This window comes from Curcuma longa, chromosome 4, assembly GCF_044706935.1.
Source record: "Curcuma longa cultivar G26 ecotype Majalengka, Jawa Barat chromosome 4, ITB_CL_G26_1.1, whole genome shotgun sequence".
NCBI lineage: Eukaryota > Viridiplantae > Streptophyta > Magnoliopsida > Zingiberales > Zingiberaceae > Curcuma > Curcuma longa.
This window is the reverse complement of record NC_133864.1, coordinates 22,428,753-22,447,363: the sequence shown is the minus strand read 5'-3', so window position 1 is coordinate 22,447,363 and position 18,611 is coordinate 22,428,753. Positions and strand designations below refer to the sequence as shown.

The 18,611-nt window shown below is 38.8% G+C and overlaps 1 long non-coding RNA gene across 2 annotated transcripts; it reads right to left on the bottom strand.

The window, feature by feature from the left end:
• Positions 1–3,116, bottom strand: LOC141828012 (uncharacterized). Of its 2 annotated transcripts, XR_012601733.1 has the most exons (7): positions 2,617–3,116; positions 2,378–2,493; positions 1,997–2,060; positions 1,844–1,925; positions 1,192–1,288; positions 390–498; positions 1–273 (listed from the first exon to the last, which is right to left on the bottom strand). It is a non-coding gene; the product is annotated as an uncharacterized LOC141828012 (long non-coding RNA). The 2 variants fall into 2 exon arrangements; XR_012601732.1 differs by having other exon boundaries at positions 390–1,288.
• Between the last annotated feature and the right edge of the window lie 15,495 nt (positions 3,117–18,611).

Sequence of the window (18,611 nt, the reverse complement as noted above, 5' to 3'; positions counted from 1 at the left end):
TTGTACTCAACATTTTACAATTGTATGATAAAATTATATTCAACATTTAAATTGTCAAAGTATTTTATAATTCTATGATACTGTCAACAACAACAACAACATCCAGATAACTAGAAGATGCTTAAGAAAATAGGAGACAAGGAAAGAAAACAAAAGATGTTGGACAACTGCTGGAAATCAAGTAGAAATGCTGGGAATCAGTTAGATATTTGGTCATCTCGCAGCTGCTCCAAGAAACAACAGCAAGGCATTTCCCCATTCCATGTTGACAACCTAATCAATCAACAAAAAAGGAAATGTAAGCAGACTAGAAAAGATATACACTAAATTGTGCAAAAATCAAGCAAGCCAAACAAAGCATGTGCCTCGATATAAATAAAAGAAGTTACCATGTCTCCAAAGTTTCCAAAAAGGCCTTGACACTTAATAATCGTATCCATTTGTGTCAGTTCCAATTATCACTGCAGCTGCAGTGTCTTTATCGGAGTGTCTTTATCACTACAAATGAAGAATCCTCCGAAAAATATTTTTTTCAGCCCATAACGGAGTGCATTCAAATATGAGATTTAGAAAATCAACAGCAGCAGTAATAAGGTTTTATTTACAGATGACATTCAAATAATACATAAGAATGTTATGTTTATTGAATCAAAGCAAGTTCAACAACAAATGTTAACATATATACAAATGCATCCTATATGTAGAGAAGCTACTTGAAAGCTCAGAATACTTGAAAGCTCAGAAAGTTTCATTGTTAAATATTCTGATGGATATTTCATTCAAATAAACATTCAGATTGCTACACTCCACAAGCACATGAGGTTTATAAACGTGGAGTTCAATATAAAGTAGGTATCAGTAACATCTAAGAACCTAAAACTTGACAAATACTGGTCCAATGAAAGAAGTATATACCAAATTAAAAATATATCTCGAGTCAAGTGTTACATTGCTGTAACACCATGCAGAGGATAAATGAAAGAGCAATCTGTGGTTTTCAGGACAGTTTCAATTTTAATTGTGCCATACAACAAAATGATGAAATTTAGTAAAATTATAAGTGAGAAAATTTTATGCCAGGAGCTCTTTAAGGTCTGGGTCAGAATATAAAAACTCATATAACTAACAAATTCATGAAGGGAAGTAAGTGTTTTAGCATAGCAGACGTGATCGCAAAGAGGAATCGGATGCCTTGATGTTTTGAGATGGAGCCATCAACAGGATCTTGTATTCAAACTCATCAGCTTGAGCAGCATCTGAAACATCTGATCTTATCTCCTTTATTACCCTAAACAAAACAAGAAATACATGCTTAACAAAATTAAGCGCACTTGATTGCTACCTTTAGAACCGTCCAAAATAAACTATTCATAACCAGTACTACTATACTAAACCACATTCCAGTTACGTCTGAAAATGGCTTTTGAAAAACAGAGAAGAACAAATAAGATAGCAGCAAATTTAAAATAGAGTATGAGGGTTGATTCCTAAATATCCTTCTGACTCTGAAACTTCCAATTAAAATTTCAGAAAGGAAGAAAGAATATATAACTTAGACAATACCAAGATCTAGGCATAGGTCCATGGAAAAATAAAATGTCATTAGGTTTGCATTCAAGAAAACAATTATAGTGAATAGCGTGATATCTGAATGCCGCAGAGAAAATAACAAGTAGCAATAATCCAAGTTTAACAATTATAGCCTACATTATGTTATAATTGTCCGTTATAACAATATGTTATGTTTGAAAGTTAGCTAGCAGTTTTTATTACAAGATTAATGGAAAGACAGCCTACATTTTACAACCAAAATGCATAGAGGGAATAAAATAATTTAACAAACCTGTCCCAAAGCTCTCTTCACCACAAATTGAACACATTCCAGCATCCATCAAGTTGCCAAAAAATTTCCATCCAGTAGGTACCTGAAATATGCCAGCTTATGTTTTAACTCTTTTAGTGAAATTAAAAACATTGATTTCTGTGAAATACCCACCTCAAAAAATCTGAGTTTCAAATTCTTTGCCACTACATCAAGGGCAACAGATGTTGGCATACTCCTGAAGACCAGATCAGCAAAGTTAGCAATGAAAACTATGGACTCTTGAAAAAAGTTGCTAAATACGTGAATTTGTGTGTATCATATATGTGATCAATGCATCACAGGATATTGTGCCCAAAGAGAATTTTGGTGTTGCATTTTAATTCAGTAATATAAACTGAATGGAAATCTTCACTATAAAAACTCCAGAAACAGTAAATTTCAATATTTTACTCACAACTGCCTCAGCTTGCAGTAATCATACTTTAAGCATAAAAAAAATAGCAAGAGACAGATACTGCAGCTGAATATTGCACATGAAAAGAACTTCATTACCAGCTGGCCACCCCTTTCAAACCAGAGGCGAAGTATGGTATAGCATCGAAATCAGAGAACCTTATAAATTAGAGAACAGTGTTGTTCACCTTCTCCTTCTGCTTTCCCTTGCTCCACTTTTGCAAGCCCAACACCAATTCAGTTGAACAACATCACAATACAAATTAAGAAGAAAACAAAAAAAGGCACAAATAAATACAACAAAGACCTTAGCTTTAACCTAGGAATCATGCACCTACCTTCTTCTTCTGCTTTCCTCTGCGAAATTTGGCCGGCTTCAAGGATGGAGGCAGGGCTTTTTCTTTCTATATTCAATGATGCGTAATTGTCGGTCTTGAAGAGAAATCGTGGACGAAGGCGACGGGGCTTCGAGGACGGAGGCAGAGACGCTTGGTGGGTGATGCCGCCCGATGGTTGAGAAATCGCGGACGGAGGCGGGGCTTAGAGGACGGAGGTAGAGACGCTTGGTGGGTGACGCCGCCCGAAGGTTGAGAAATCGCGGACGGAGGCGGGGCTTCGAGGACGGAGGCAGAGGACGGAGGCAGAGGCGCTTAGGGTTTGGAAAATGAAAATCGCGGACGGAGGCGGGGCTTAGAGGACGGAGGTAGAGACGCTTGGTGGGTGACGCCGCCCGAAGGTTGAGAAATCACGGACGGAGGCGGGGCTTCGAGGACGGAGGTAGAGGACGGAGGCAGAGGCGCTTAGGGTTTGGAAAATGAAAATCGCGGTAGCTTTGGAAAGAAAAGCTTTTGCCACGGGATGACATAATCGCTTAAGTTACCGTGAGAAGAGAAATCGCCGCGCTACTTGAACTAAAACCATCACAAACAAAAATTCCATCAAAAATTTTAAAACCGTCGCGAATCAAATTTCAAACCGCCGCCAATTATCAAACTGCCGCAAATTAAATTTAACCGCCGCTAAATAATTTATTTTTCGGCGGTTAATATAAACCGCCGAAAAACACAGAAAATAGCGGCAGTTTTTCAAACCGCCGCTAAATAACCGCCGCTAAACAGCAATTTTCTAGTAGTGTTATTTCTGGAAGATCGTTGTCCACCCAACGTCCAGGAAGAAGAAAGGAATACAGCGGAAGGTAGCGAGGTCATTTAAAAGGTTCAGGTAAAATTTTATTTCCGCAGTTTTTAATTTTACTAGAACTAGTTTATAAACCGTAGATAATAATTTAGGAATCGGCGATCCTGAAGGATCAATTGACTTGGTCTTTTGTACACTTTATCAATTGATCTAGGTGAGATAGAAATTTTTGTCCTATGGGGTTCTATGCTTTTCGAAGCGGATAGAATCCGGATCATAGGACGGAGATCCAGAACGCCAACAACTGCTAGAGGAGGCTATCAATATTTCATAACATTTACTGATGATATCAGTAGATATGGCTATGTGTATCTTATGAAACACAAGTCAGAATCCTTTGAAAAGTTCAAAGAATTCAAGAATGAAATACAAAATCAACTTGACAAGAGTATTAAGATACTTTGATCAAATCGAGGTGGTGAATACCTTAGTCAAGAGTTTTGTGGCCATCTAGCTGAGTGTGGGATCATATCCCAACTCACTCCACCTAGAATACCACAATGGAATAGTGTATCCGAGCGGAGAAATCGTACTTTATTAGATATGGTACGATTGATGATGAGTCAAACTGATCTACCTACTTCCTTTTGAGGGTTCGCTCTAGAGACGACTCTCTTCACACTTAACCGCATTTCATCTAAAGACGTCATAAAGACACCATATACGATATGGACTGGGAAGAGTCTCAAAATATCTTTTATGAAGATTTGGGGTTGTAAGGCTTACGTTCGACGTCAAGTCTCAGACAAGCTAGGTTCTAAATCAGATAAGTGCTATTTTGTAAGATATCCCAAGGAAACGAAAGGATATTACTTTTATATTCCCACACAAGGCAAATTGTTTGTCGCTAGAACTGACATTTTTCTAGAAAGAGAGTTTATTTCTAGAAGAACCAGTGAGAGTAAAATTAATCTTGAAAAAGTTCAAGAAATAGAACATAGCACTGAGGCCTTGATGGAAATTGAATAGCCACCACAAAATATTGTGGATCATGAGTTTGTTGCACAAGAAGTTGTGGAGCAATAACCTGTTCGAGTAGACCAACCTCTTCGTGGATCTAATAGGATACGTCGTCAGCCTGACAGATACTCATTTCTTTTATCTGACCATGATGATATTATGCTTGTTGAGTTGAACGAGCCTACCTCCCATCAGGAAGCTGTGATGAGCTCAGATTTTAAGAAATGGCTAGAGGCCATGAGGTCTGAAATGGAATCCATGTACATTAACCAAGTATGGACTTTGGTTGATCCACTTGAGGGGATCAAATTCATTTGGTGTAAGTGGGTCTTTAAGAGAAAGACTGACATGAATGATTTTGTGCATACCTATAAAGGGCGATTGATAGCTAAAGGCTTCAAGTAAATTTATGGTATTGACTATGATGAAACCTTTTCACTAGTTGCGATGCTTAAGTCTTTTGGATCATGCTTACTATTGCAGCTTATCATGATTATGAGATCTGGCAAATGGATGTCAAAACTACGTTTCTGAATGGAAACCTACTCGAGGTGTGTACATGACACAACCTGAGAGTTTTGTAGATCCAAAGCATGTTGGAAAGGTATGCAAACTACAAAGGTCTATCTATGGACTAAAACAAGCTTCTCGAAGCTGGAATCTTTGATTCGATAATGCAATCAAAAAGTTTGGTTTCATCAAGAATGAAGATAAACCCTATGTCTACAAAAGGGTTAGTGAGAGCACAATTATCTTTCTAATCTTATATGTGAATGACATACTCCTCATTGGAAATGATATCCTTTTACTACAGTTTGTGAATGCATGGCTAGTGAATTGTTTCTCAATGAAAGACTTAGGTGAAGCAACCTATATTCTAGGCATCATGATCTATAGAGATAGATTTAAGTGATTGCTTGGCCTAAGTTAGAGTACATACATTGATAAAGTATTACATCATTTTGCCTTGCAGAATTCCAAGAAGAGATTTCTGCTGATGTCACATGGTGTGAGTCTTTCGAAGACTCAATGCCCCTCTTCTAAGTTTTATTGTAACGACCCGGCCCCTTGGGCGGCCCAACTAGCGGCCCCCTTGGCGACCCCTATGTCGTCAATCGACGACCCTCGGCCGTGCCGTTACTCCCTAGGTCTTTCCACCCCTGGCTATGCATGTTTGCTTCCCAGGATTCGAACTCTAGACCTCCAGGTTATGTACTAGAGTTTATGAATCCTGGTAGCCAAGTGAGCGCTTCTCACTTGACTACCAGGATTCATAAACTCTAGTACTTAACCTGGAGGTCTAGAGTTCGAATCCTGGGAAGGCAAAAATCCACTGGCCAGGAGTGGAAAGACCTAGTGAGTAACGGCACGGCCGAGGGTCGTCGATTGACGACATAGGGGTCGCCAAGGGGGCCGCTAGCTGGGCCGCCCAAGGGGCCGAGGGGCCGGGTCGTTACAATAAAAAAAAATTTCTACAAATATGCTGTAATTGAGGATCGAACTGCAGGTGCCTGGGTGACAACCTGAATGTCCTACCGCGGCACCATACCCCGGGGACTCTGGGATCTGCAGTTCGATCCCCAGCTATGGCGTATTTGCAGGAATTTTTTTTATTGTAACGACCCGGCCCCTCGGCCCCTTGGGCGGCCCAACTAGCGGCCCAATTGGCGGCCCAATCGGCGGTCCCTTGGGCGGCCCAACTAGCGGCCCCCTTGGCGACCCCTATGTCGTCAATCGACAACCCTCTGCCGTGCCGTTACTCACTAGGACTTTCCACCCCTGGCCAGTGGATTTTTGCCTCCCCCAGGATTCGAACTCTAGACCTCCAGGATAAGTACTAGAGTTGATGAATCTGGTAGCCAAGTGAGAAGCTTCTCACTTGGCTACCAGGATTCATAAACTCTAGTACTTATCCTGGAGGTCTAGAGTTCGAATCCTGGGGAAGGCAAAAATCCACTGACCAGGGGTGGAAAGTCCTAGTGAGTAACGACACGGCCGAGGGTCATCGATTGACGACATAGGGGTCGCCAAGGGGGCCGCTAGTTGGGCCGCCCAAGGGACCGCCGATTGGGCCGCCAATTGGCTGCTTAGTTGGGCCGCCCAGGGGCTGAGGGGCCGGGTCGTTAGAATAAAAAGGCGCCTTTTTATTGTAACGACCCGGCCCCTTGGGCGGCCCAACTAGCGGCCCAATCGGCGGTCCCTTGGGCGGCCCAACTAGCGGCCCCCTTGGCGACCCCTATGTCGTCATCGACGACCCTCGGCCGTGTCGTTACTCACTAGGTCTTTCCACCCCTGGCCAGTGGATTTTTGCCTTCCCCAGGATTCGAACTCTAGACCTCCAGGATAAGTACTAGAGTTTATGAATCCTGGTAGCCAAGTGAGAAGCGCTCACTTGGCTACCAGGATTCATAAAACTCTAGTACTTACCCTGGAGGTCTAGAGTTCGAATCCTGGGGAAGGCAAAAAATCCACTGGCCAGGGGTGAAAGACCTAGTGAGTAACGGCACGGCCAACGGTCGTCGGTTGACGACATAAGGGGTCGCCAGTTGGATTGGAGAATGTATACTGAATGACCCGCCATGAGAAAGTATCATGGATCGTTATATGAGTGTCATATACTTTCTCATGTGACTATTAGTATGACTATTAGTCCTTGGACCTGAAGTCACCATGGTTCCCTACATAAGGAGTTGTATACTTTGGCTTCGTCAAACGTCACCCGTAACTGGGTGGACTATAAAGGCGATTACTGGGTATGTAACGAATTATGCGGAGGGATGTGAGTGATGTAGATGGGATCTATCCCTCCTATATAACGGGAGTGATATCTTCATTCTTGATAGAGTGAGACCACTAAGTGCATGGCCATGCCCAAATGAGTCAACATGAGATGTTGAGCTCGTTTGATTAGAGTGAGTCTACTTGGAGTTCAAGATATAGAATGATTTGAGGATGACACGGTCTATGCCTCGCTTGATCATTCTAGATGTCAAGGATAGAAGGACATTATCATATATTGTGAGAGTCACAATTAGTAGTCACAAGGTGATGTTGGATCTCAACATTCTTGTAACTTGGGTAGCAATGATGTGTTGCTAGATACCTCTCATTGTTTATGTTCCTAAATGTGTTTAGGGGCATTGCCAACGTTACAAGAACCTATAGGGTCACACACTAAGGGCAATTAGATGGAGATTAGATCCATATGATGGACCAAGAGGATTGGTTTCATGAGATGAACCAAATTGGGTTAAGAGTAATCCAAGTTAGACTAGTTGAGTTGAACTCAAGTTTGATTCAAGTGTTGAATGAGTCTAATTGAGATTTGATTCATTAAATCAATTTAAATTAATGAATAGAGATTCATTAAATTGAAATTGACTTGAATCAATGGTTGGATTTGATCAACCATGGAAGATATAGTGGTTAAGTTTGACTTAATCAAGAGGAAGAAGAAAGTCAAAGTTTGACTTGACTAACAAATGCCATGTCATGGTGACATGGCATGGGGCCGGTCAAGAGTTGGTCAATGATGATCCACATCATCAAGAATGTTGACTTGAATTGATGATGTGGAAGAGGTAGGTGAAGAGTCATGTTGACTTGACTTTGTTGCCACCTCATTGGATGACTAGGCTTGAGTGGCCAATTATGGTTCTCCACATCATCATTGAAAGTTAGTGGATGCCACATCATGGAAGTTACAAAAGGTTTCCATGAGGAGTTACAAAAGTGGCCGACCACTAGAATTAAAAGTGAGGTGTTGATTAATTAGATTATCTCTCCACTTTATTTCTTCTTCCTCTCTTGCTTTTGTTTGCTTCTTCCTCCTCTCTTCCTCATCTTGAACGAAACTTCTCTGATCAAGAGTGCTAGCACACTCTAGAGGAGGATTTCTCCACCTATTTGCTTGTGTGGATACCATAGAGAGGTTGTTAGTTTACTACCTTGAGATCCGGCGAAGAACGGAGCAAGCGGGATTTGCGAAGGGCGCGCATCAAGGGTAAACTTCTTGTTCATGTAGATCTAATGTAGATCTAGATCTTAGAAGCATGTATATGAAGTTTAAAATTTTTCTTTGCACGGATCCTATGGCATGGGGCTTCCAAGGTTTCCGCAACGCAAAAAGGCGGTTTTTGCGGCTCGGAATTCCCAACAATGTTCCCATGTTTTAAAATTCTTTTTAATGACAACACAAAGCAAGAAAGATAATGTTTGATTAACAACTTCAGTTTGCTCATCAGTTTGGGGGTGACAAGTAGTAGAAAACATCAATTTAGTTCTCAATTTTTCCCATAAAGTCTTTCAAAAATAATTCAAAAACTTTGCGTCCCTATCGGAGACAATTGTTCTAGGCATGCCATGCAACCTAACAACTTTTCTAAAGAACAAGTCAGCTATATGCAAGGCATCATCGGTTTTATGACATGGAATGAAATGTGTCATCTTAGAAAACTTATCTACCACAACAAAAATTGAGTCTCTTCCCCTCTTAGTCCAGGGTAGTTCCAAAACAAAGTCCATCGAAATATCAATCCAAGGCTCCTAAGGGATAGGCAAAGGAGTATATAAGCCATGGGGTTTCAACTTAGATTTAGCTTGTTTGTGAGTTAGTCACCTCTCACATATTTACTCCACATCACGTTTCATATGAGGCCAAATGAAGTGATCTTGTAGGACCCCTAAAGTCTTAGTAATGCCAAAATGTTCCATCAAGCCACCACCATGGGTCTCCCTAGAAAACAATTCACGTAACGAACACATACACACACAATCTATTCTCATGAAATAAAAATCCATCATGCCTATAGAACTTACCAAATGCAACCTTGTCACATGCTTTGAACACATCAGAAAAAATAGCATCATTAGCATATAAATCCTTGATATATTCGAATCCAAGTAATTTCATATCTAAGGCGGAAAGTAAAACACACCTTCGAGATATTCTCTTTGCCTTGCTTGTATTTGATTACATAAGTAAAGGTCTCAATGAAATCCATCCATTTAGCATGGTGGCGGTTCAACTTTTGTTGGCTTTTCAAATGGTTTAGAGATTGATGATCTGTATGAATCGCAAATTCTTTCAGCCATAGGTAATGTTGCCATGTCTCCAATGCTCTCACCAACGTGTACATCTTCTTGTCATATGTGGGATAGTTGACAGTGGCTCTACTTAACTTCTCATTGAAGTAAGCAATGGGTCTCATTTCTTGCATAAGACAACACCTATTCCAACACTAGAAGCATCACATTCGATTTCAAAGGTTTTAGAAAAATCTGGTAGGATTAGTAAAGGAGTAGAACTTAGCTTTTCTTTCAACGTGTTGAATTTCCTCTCTTGCTCCTCTCCCCACTTGAATGACTCATGTGTGAGATGCTCTTCTAAGCTTCTACTATCAATCAAAATATCATCGAAATACACAACTATAAATCTTCCTAAGAAAGCACACAAAACATGGTTCATCAAATGCATAAAAGTGCTTGGAACATTAGTTAACCCAAAAGACATTACTAACCATTTATATAGGCCATGCTTTATCTTGAAACTAGTCTTCCATTCATCACCTTCCTTCATCCTATCTGATGATATCCACTCCTAAAATCAATCTTTGAGAATACAAAAGAACCATGCAGTTTATCAAGCATATCATCAAGTCTAGGAATTAGGTGGTGAAACTTTACCGTTATGTTGTTGATGGCTCGACAATCCACACACATTCTCAAAGTCCCATCCCTTTTAGGAACTAGTAACACAGGAACTACACAAGGGCTCATGCTTTCTCGAACATACCCCTTCTCCAGCAATTCATTAACTTGTCTTTGAAGTCCTTTGTTTCCTCTGGATTGCTTTTATAGGTAGGTCGATTTGGGATGGAAGCACCGGGTATGAAGTCAATTTGATGTTTAATTCCTTTACTAGGAGGCAAGCCATGTGGAACATCTTCTGGAAAAACATCTTTGAATTCCCATAAGAGAGAAACAACAACAATTGGCAAACAATCGCTAAGATGGTTAGTGCTCAATAGTGCCTCCTTATACAAAAGTATAAGAGGCAACTTGTTTGAAAACAAAGCTCTTTTGATTTCACCTTTTTTTTTTGCATAGAAGCTATTTTCCTTTCTCTCTTTTTTCCTCTCCATTCACACTTTTCTCAATTTCACTTTCTTTCTTTTCATCTTTTTTGACTCTTTTCTCTCAATTTCTTTTTCTCTCCTTTTTTCATTCACTCTTTGTAATTTCAACTAATTCTCCCTAACTTGTCTTGGAGTCAAGGATACAAGAGTAATAGGATATCCCTCAAGAGTAAAGGAATGCTTATTCATGAGCCCATCATGTGTTACCTTTCAATCAAATTGCCAAGGTCTTCCCAATAAAAGATGCCATGCATGCATGGGAACCACATCACACAACAACTCATCTTTGATTTGAGAGTCATAGGACACAGATGTTTCCAACCATTGAAGTCTATAAGGACACAGATGTTTTTGATTTGAGAGTCATAATTTCTCCACCAAATTTGTACTTTCCACGTTGGTGCAACTCCCACCATCAATAATAATGTTGAAAATCTTGTTATTCACAAAGCAACGAGTATGAAACAAATTCTTCCTTTGATTTTCTTTTTCCTTCTTAGCTTGCATATTGAGAACTCATCAGACCACCAATAAGTCTCTAACAACAGCATGTTGCTCATCATCACTATCCTCCTTTTGGGACACTTCTTCATCTACTTCATCCTCATCTTCTGACTCAAGTTCGGCTTGGGCATTTATCACCATCACCTTTTTCTTCACACATTGGCTGGCTATGTGACCACGCCCTTGACATTTAAAGCACTTGATATCATGAGATTTGAAAGAAATGGATTTGCTATTACCTTGAGTAGCGGATGTTGTTGGTTTGGGCTTCTTGAAGGGTTCAAACTTTGGCTTTGTTCTTCCCATCTTGGAGCTACCTACCATATGTTATTGGTAGACATTGGTTACCCACCCTCCTAGCCAATCCTTTCCTCTTGAAATGTGTCTCCACTTTTTGTGCTTGGTGGACCATGTCTGACAACTCAACATAATGTTGCAATTCAACAATATTAACAAATTTCTAGATTTAATCTATTCAAAAACCTAGCCATGGTGGCTTCCGATCTTCATCTACATTAGCCTGAATCATGGACAACTCCATCTCCTTGAAATACTCATCCACACTTTTGAAGCCTTGAGACAACCTCTCTGCAGCCACTAATTTAAGCTCCTATAATAATGGATGGGTATAAATCTCCTTCTCATGAGCATCTTCATCTCCTCCCAAGTGGGCACAGGTTGCTCTTTATTCCTTCTCCGATTCATCACCGCTTGATCCCAACAAATAATAGCATAATCAGTGAATTCAATGGCAGCTAGTTTAAACCTCTTAAGTTCTAAAACATCTTGAAAATCAAACACCATTTCCATCTTAGTTTCCCACTCCAAATAAACTTTAAGATCATTTTTACCTTGAAAGGATGAAATCTTCAGCTTTATACCTCCCAAGTTATTAGCCTGTCGATTTTCATCAAGGCTATCTTCTCTATGGCCGTTCCTATCTCCTCTATATCCCATCCAACCTCGGTTGTAAGTGCGCTCACAAAAATCTTCCACCACCTCTTCTTCTTCTATATCAACCCCTGAGCACGGTAAAATGGTCTTGAGGATGTCTTCCAGATGTACCCTCTTCCACTCTATCCAACCTCTCATGGATAGATTCTAATTCAACCCTCACCATTCATCGCATTTCTCCTATCAATGCTTGTAATTGAAGATTTAGAAGTGGCCTACCCTCCTCGATTGCACCACCCTCTTATACATTGGACATTTCTACAAAAAAAAAAAGGAAAAAAGTAACCTAGATCTAATACCAGATGACACAAACCCCACCAACAATCCTGATGGAACCCCGGAACAATCATGGATAGAACCCCTAGAATTAGAAGACAAGAGTTTGAGCCTTGAGACAACCTCTGCAGTCGCTGATATAAGCTCCTATAATAATGGTTGGGTACAAATCTCCTTCTCATGAGCATCTTCATCTCCTCTCCCAGGTAGACATAGGTTGCTCTCTGTTACTTCTCCAATTCATCACCACTTGATCCCACCAAATAATAGAATAATCAGTAAATTCAATGGCAACTAGTTTAACCTTCTTAAGTTTTGAAAAATCTTGACAATCAAACACCATTTCCATCTTAGTTTTCCACTCTATAAACTTCAGGATCATTTTTATCTTAAAAGGATGGAATTTAGCTTTATATCTCCCAAGTCATTAGCCCTTCGATTTCCATAAAGCCCTATCTTCTTTATGCCCATTCCTATCTCCTTTATATCCCCATCCAACCCCGGTAGTAAGTGCGCTCACAAAAATCTTCCACCACCTCTTCTTCTTCTATATCAACTCCTTGAGCACGTCTTTGTTGTGGCATGGTAGAATAATCTTGAGGATGTCTTTCCAATGTACCCTCTTCCACTCTATCCAACCTCTCATGGATAGATTCTAATTCAGCCCTCATCATCCATCGCATTTCTCCCATCAATGCTTGTAATTGAAGATTTGGAAGTGGCCTACCCTCCTCGGTTGCACCATCCTCCTAGATATTGGACATTTTTATAAAAAAATAATAAAAACCTCACAAGCACTCCCTCCCATTATTTTTCTCTTGAGAATAGGGCACTCACACTCATGTTTGCTTACAGTTAGGCTCTCACTTGATGATATCTCTTTAGTTATTAATTAAACTTTAGAACATATCTAAATATCACATAACAAATCAAAAGAAACCACAGAAACTTATGATGACAGAAATTTAAGAACAAAATGAAAGAGTAGAAGATTGAGAGGAAAAATAAGAAATGAATGGTTGAAGCTAATTTTTGAAACTTTGACTTGAACATGCAACTTTTCTATTTTTTTTGTCAATCTTTTTTTTTTACAGTGCCCTTTTTTCTGCACTTTTTTTTGCTACACCTTTTTATTTTGTAGAGCAATAAGGAAAGATAGATTGATAGATTTAGCACTTGCCTTTGAACCGAAGTTCTGATACCAGATGACATGAACCCCACCAACAATCTTAATGGAGCCCAAGAGCAATTGATAGATAGAATCCCTAGAACTAGAAGACAAGAGTTTGAGCCTTGACCCATTACCAAGAAATGGAACGAACCAAGGACTATGGAGAAAAGAAATGCCACACCGCAAGGGTGATAAGTTTCGGAGGTTTGAAGGCCATGAGACAAACTTGATAAGTTCAGAAGTTCTTTCAAGAACTAAGAGAATGCTGCCTTCCTTATATAGTGGTAAGAAGTAATTAAGATTATAAAGCATTCATAATAGCCATTATGAGTAATACATGCATGCAAGTAATTAGAATACAAATATATGTATGCAAGCATCTAAGAGTCTATATGCATGAATGCAAATAAACAATTTAACAACTCAAATCAAACAAGTCCTCATACTCATTTATTGTAAGAATGAGCACTCATTCCATTATGCAAGATAAATTAGCAATGGATAAGCCCAATCAAGGAAGCACTCATTCCGTTGAGTGCTTCCTTGAAATGCTTTGCCTGAAGTCTTATAACTGGACCTTCTGGAAGTGACAAATGATTATTCGTTTGATGTGCATCATGACAAAATGTCTACTTTAATCCATAAATGGACTTTCTTAATTTACATATTCGGTGTTTCGAATTCCTGATTCAAAGTTCTCCGACTGCACTATGCATATAGTTTTTTCAATATTTTCATTGAGAAATGCAACTTAACATCAATTTGATGGAGTTCTAGGTCATAATGAGCTACAAGTGTCATGATTACCCTAAGAGAGTCTTTCATCAAAATCGACTAAAAAGTTTACTTGTAATTAATGTCCTCCTTCTAAGAGAATTCCTTAGCGATAAGGCAAGCCTTATACTTTTCTACATTGCTATGAGAATTTGATTTGATTTTAAATATTCATTTACAACCAATATGTTTCATCCCTTCTGACAATTCGATAAGTTTTTAAATGTTGTTATCCGCTATAGACTATATTTCTTCTCTCATGGCTTTGATTCATTTTTCTAGATGAGAACACTTTATTGTAAAAATATGGAATCATCTTCCAACCCAATGTAAAACTCATGCTCTTGGAGATATATATAGTCACGAGACATAGTAGATCTCTTTTTCCTATTAGATCTCCTTAGTGGCACTTGATCTTGAGGTGGTTGGGAGTCATGCTAAAGGAGCAAATACCTCTATTTCAGTTGTCGTCCCCTCCATTTGAATTGCAATTGATGTAGGAATATCATGGTCCATTACCCCTTTCGATGTAAATCCATGAGAGAAAAATCTCAAGAACCCACAACGAAATGAAGAAAGAAAAAGAAGGAAAGTCTAAATTGATAAGAAGGATGAATAGAATCTCGACCTAATGTTTAGGAACACTAAACCTTGGTATAGAGGAAGAGGGAAGACAACACAACCTTGGGATGGAGGTTGATAAGTTTTTGGGGATGCCTTTAAGTTCTAGTTCAATGAAGAACTAACAAGTGAGAGCCTCACCATACTCTAGATTGAAAATATATCAAAAGATACATGTGTGCTCGTCACCCTCTTTATTTACAGCTATAAGATGACCTAAAAGTCCTAAAAGACCAAAAGAAAACTCATTTAGTAAAGACCTATGACTACTTAATCATTTTAAGCTTATGACAACATTACAACCCAAATAAAACTAAAAATCTCTACTACATAAACATGAGACTTAAGTGGCTACTTAAGCCTATCCAAGGCTTGAATTAGGTTGACTAAGCCACATTAAGTGTTTCCTCCTTACCCACGTAATTGGGCCTCCATTGATGCATAATGATCATCAACAACATCTAAAGTGGGTTGAGCATGATCCATATTAGCTTGTTGGACAACTTGATCACTTTGTTTGACTCCATCACTTGAACATGCAACTTTTCTATTTTTTTTTTGCCAAGCTTTTTTTCACAACGCCCTTTTTTCTGCACTTTTTTTTGCTACGCCTTTTTTTGTAGAGCAACAAGGTAAGATAGATTGATAGATTTAGCACTTGCCTTTGAACCACAGTTTTGATACCAGATGACATGAACCCCACCAACAATCCTAATAGAACCTAAGAACAATCGATGGATAGAATCCCTAGAACTAGAAGATAGGAGTTTGAGCCTTGAGCCATAACCAAGAGATGGAACGAACCAAGAACTCAAAGAAAAGAAACACCACACTACAAGGGTGATAAGTTTTGAAGGTTTGAACGCCATGAGACAAACTCTATAAGTTTAGATGTTCTTTCGAGAACTAAGAGTTCACAGAAACAAGAGCTTCACCCAAAAGTTGTCCTTTCCATAAACATGCTCCCTCCCTTATATAGCGGTAAGAAGTAATGAAGATTACAAAGCATTCATAATAGCCATTATGAGAAATACATGCATGCAAGTAATTAGAACACAAATACATGCATGCAAACATTTAAGAGTCTTTATGCATGCATGCAATTAAAAAATTTAGCAATTAGTCCATTTAGTGCTTTCTTGAAACACTTTGCCTGAAATCTTGTAGCTGGACCCTCTGGAGATGACAAGTGATCGTTCGTTTGATGTGCATCATGACAAGATGTCTACTTTAACCTATAAATGGACTTTCTTAATTTACATATTTAGTGTCTTGAATCTCCCGATTCAAATTTCTCTACTGCACCATGTATATAATTTTCTCAATATTTTCTATTGAGAAATGAAACTTAACATCAATTTGATGGAGTTCTAGGTCATAATGAACTACAAGTGTCATGATTACCTTAAGAGAGTCTTTCATCGTAATCAACTAAAAAGTCTTATGCCCTCCTTCTAAGTGAATTCCTTAGCGACAAGGCAAGCCTTATACTTTTCTACATTGCCATGAGAATCTCATTTGATTTTAAATATTCATTTACAATCAATATATTTACTCCTTCTGACAATTCGACAAGTTTCCAAATGTCGTTGTCCGCTATAGACTTCATTTCTTCTCTCATGGCTTCGATTCATTTTTCTAGATGAGGACACTATTTGACTTATTGGAAAAATATAGAAATAATCTTCTAACCCAATGTCAAACTTATGCTCTTAGAGTTATGCATAGTCACGAGACATAGTAGATCTCTTTTTCCTAATAGATCTCCTTAGTGGCACTTGATCTTGAGGTGGTTGGGAGTCATGAGTCCTATTTCGTTTGGTTAGGGCCTAACCAAAGTTGGATAATCCCAAACATGCCTAAACCCTAAACCCCAAACATGTAGATGACACCACCAACAATTCTGATGGAACCCGGGAACAATTGATGGATAGAACCCCTAGAACTAGAAGACAAGAGTTTGAGTTATGACCTGTAACCAAGAGATGGAACGAACCAAGGACTACGGAGAAAAGAAATGCCACACCGTAAGGGTGATAAATTTTGGAGGTTTGAACGCCATGAGACAAACTTGATAATTTCAAAAGTTCTTTCAAAAACTAAGAAATCACACAAACAAGAGCTTCACCCAAAAGTTGTCCTTTCCATAAACATGCTCCCTCCCTTATATAGTGGGAAGAAGTAAATTAAGATTACAAAGCATTCATAATAGCCATTAAGAGTAATGCATGCAATTAAACAATTTAGCTACTCAAATCAAACAAGTCCTCATACTCATTTAGTGTAAGAATGAGTACTCATTCAAACTTAAATCAAACAAGTCCTCATACTCATTTAGTGTAAGAATGAGTACTCATTCCATCATGCAAGATAAGTTATCAATGGATAAGCTCAATCACATGGATGAACCCCCTTGGTCAATACTTGGACTTATCTTGATCTCTTCTTTCTCATAATCAGCAAAATGTTCTTCTATTAGTCCGTTTAGTGCTTTCTTGAAATGCTTTGCCGGAAGTCTTGTAACTGGACCTTCTAGAAGTGACAAATGATCGTTCGTTTGATGTGCATCATGACCAGCTCCTTGATGTGCATCACCTCAATTTGAATTGAAGGTGATGCAAGAATACCATGGTCCACTACCTCTTTCGATTGTGCAACTTCAATTGTATGTGGAATGGAAACTATTTCACTATCAGCTGTATCGGTAATTACCATATTAAGATCATCAATATTCTTCTCAAATAATTTTTTTTAACTTTATCACTCCCACCATTCTTAATGAATTTTGCATTATCGTCTCAGAAAAGGATATACTCATGAAGTTGAAAAACTTGAAGCCTTTTTAGTTTTAAGAGTATCTTACAAAATGGCAACTAACAGTTCTTGAGTCCAATTTCCTTTTGTTGGACCTATAGGGCCTAACCAAGGTTGGATAACCCTAGACATGTAGATATCTAATATTAGACGCTCTACCTATCCATAACTCGTATGGGGTTTTCGTTATCACTTTACTAGGAACTCTGTTGAGTAAGTAAATTGTAGTCTTGAGTGTCTTACCCCATAAAGACTCTGGTAGAAAAGAAAATATTATCATATCTCTCACCATGTCTTTTAGAGTTCGATTTTGTCGCTCTACTATACTATTCTTCTGAGGAGTCCCAAGTATGGTGTATTATGCTATCATTCCGCACTTAGTAAGGTAATCCACCAATGACCTAGGATATTATTCACCTAATCCATCAGATCTACCATAGTATTCACCATCATGATCTGATCTTAATCTTCTTACCTAATTGATTTTCAACTGCGGCTTTAAAGGTTTTGAACATGTCTAGGGATTGCAACTTCTTGATTTTCAACTTGATTTCTAGGTTAAATCCTAGCTATCTCTAGTACATTTAACAATGGAAGCTCCACACTTCCGCCTCCTTTCCACCACCTCTGATCTCCGTCACACTTTGCAGTGCTTCAGAAGGGCGATCGATAATGTTCTCCTCCAAATCCAAGAAAGTAACTTGCGCTCTCCAAATCTAAGGGTGTTGACAACGTTTGCCCAAGTTTTTTTTCTTATTGTCGATTCTAAACAAGAATCAATTATCAAGCTTGATTCCAAGAATATTTTCCATCCTAACATGACATTTGATTTGAGCACTTGTAAGAAACAACATCCAATTTTCTTTCTCCTATAAACTTTTCCTTTGACTTTGTATTTAGACTCCTTAACAATTGGGCTTGTTAA